The sequence below is a fragment of the Myotis brandtii genome, unplaced genomic scaffold (assembly GCF_000412655.1).
Source record: "Myotis brandtii unplaced genomic scaffold, ASM41265v1 scaffold2920, whole genome shotgun sequence".
Taxonomy (NCBI): Eukaryota; Metazoa; Chordata; class Mammalia; order Chiroptera; family Vespertilionidae; genus Myotis; species Myotis brandtii.
The window spans coordinates 145085-147622 of NW_005361157.1; positions in this window are offsets into that span (position 1 = coordinate 145085).

Sequence of the window (2538 nt, forward strand, 5' to 3'; positions counted from 1 at the left end):
TTATATAGAATCAACAGTAAGACAGTTTCATACAGCTCAGATCTGTCTGGATAAAATATTTACCTTTTTGACCATAAAATTCCTAATTTCTTGTAGTAATTTCTCCAACAATTACATCTCCAAAGCAAATGTTTTTTTTAAATTTATTAACTTGATTGGGGTGACATTGGTCAACATGATCATATAGGTTTCCAGTGTGGGTTTCTATGTTACAAGATGTGTATATTGCACTGTGTATCCACCACCCAAAGTCAAATCTTCTCCTGTCACCTTATATTAGGACCCCCTTTTCCTCTTATCTCCTTCCCTCTGGCCACCACATTGCTGTTTGTGTTCATGAGTGTCAGTTTTATATCCTACATATGAACGAAATCATATGGTTCTTAGCTTTTTCTGACAGATTTATTTCATTTAGCGTAATGCAAAAGTCTTAAAAATATGACACCTAGGAATAAAAGGCTAAGAAGACTAATCCATGAATATACAATACTTATTTTTAAAATATTTAAATAAATATGTTCACTCCCACTCCCATATGAACATGTACAGTAATGGGTATGTATCAGTATATGCACACACAAGCATCATTTATGAGAAACGCATGAAGCCCACATACCTATGAAGGAGAAATTAGTTAAGATGTGCATGAGATAGGTCCATTGTTATAGTAGAATTTAAAACAATTATTTTTGTGTCTGAGAACACATTCTTTTTTAACTGTTGACATTATCACACATGTCCCCTTGTCTCCAACCTTTGCCCACCTCTACCCAGCCCCTGCCCCCTCCTCCCTCTGGCCATCACATACTGTTTTATGTGTCTATGGGTTATGCCTGTAGGTTCTGTGACTAATCCCTTCACCTTCCTTCATCCAGTCCTCCTATCCCATATTAATACAAATACTTGGCTTAGTAAAAATATATGTTATATATCCTGTGGTTTTTTTAAAAAATTATATTTCACTTTATCTTTTACATATAAAGAGCAATAGATTTTATATTTTTATTAACCTTATAAAATACTTCCTTAAGTGTATATTTATTTTTTTGAAATGAAAATGCAAGTCTTTACACGGGCATTTCTTTTCTTAGCCAAATTTCCATATTAATAAGTCATATCTTCATGCTACCTGACTTCAAATTATACTACATAACTATGATAATCAAAACAGCATGGTATTGGCAGAGAAATAGACACACAGATGAATAGAACAGAATAGAGAAGCCAGCTATAAAACCACATGTAAATGGACAGATAATTTTTGAAAAAGGAGCCAGGAGCACACAATGGAGTAAAGATAGTCTCTTCAACAAATGATGCTGGGGAAACTGGAAAGTCATATGCAAATAAATGAAACTGGATTACAGTTTGTTTCCATGTACAAAAATTAATTCACAATAGATCAAATACTTAAATATAAAAACTGAAACAATAAGATTGAAGAAAATATAGGTACCAAACTATGGACCTTGATCATAGATAACTTTTTGTGAACTTTACCTCAAAGGCAAGGGAAGTAAAAGCAAAAATAAATGAATGGGACCATATCAAACTAGAAAGTTTCTGCGCAGCAAAAGAAACTGACAATAAAACAAAGAGGCAGCCAACCAGATGGGAGATGATGTTTGCAAACAGTAGCTCCAACAAAGGTTTAATTTCCAAAATATATAAAGAACTCATAAAACTCAACACTAAACAATCTAACAACCCAATCAAAAAGTGGGCAAAGGACCTGAAAATACAACTCTCCCAAGAAGACATACAAACAGCCAACAGATATATGAAAAAATGTTCAACCTTATTGGCATTTAGGGAAATACAAATCAAAACTATGAGATACCACTTTAAACCTGTTAGAGTGGCCATTATCAACAAGACAAGAAATAACAAGTGTTGGAGAGGTTGTGGACAAAAGGAAACCCTCATTCACTGCTGCTGTGAACACAGACTGGCACAACCACATGGAAAGCAGTCTGGTGATTCCTCAAAAAATTGAGAATAGAGCTACCATACAACCTAGCAATCCCTCTTCTGGGTATATACCCAAAAACCTCAAAATCATGTATTCACAAAGATATGCACCCCTATGTACATGGCAGCATTATTCATGGTGGCCAAGACATGGAAACAACCAAAATGTCTTGCAATAGAAGACTGAATAAAGAAGATGTGATACATATACACCATGAAATACTACTCAGCTATAAGAAAGGCTGAAATAGTGTCATTTGCAACAACATGTATGGGCCTTGAGAACATTATACTAAGTAAAATCCTATCTAATAATAGACAAACATGGCAATTGATCATACCTCTGCTACGCTTCCCATTGGCTAATCAGCAGGATATGCAAATTAACTACCAACAAAGATGGCGGACTGCAGCCATGCAGCTGAAGCAAGCATGAGGCTTGCTTGCTCCAGTGATGGAGGAAGCCAAGGTTCCCCGCCTGCCACGGCCCAGCTCTGAGCTCCGGAAGCAACAATGTTTCAATTATAGAAGCTAAACAAACCCAGATACCTGCTTTCAGCCAGCCGC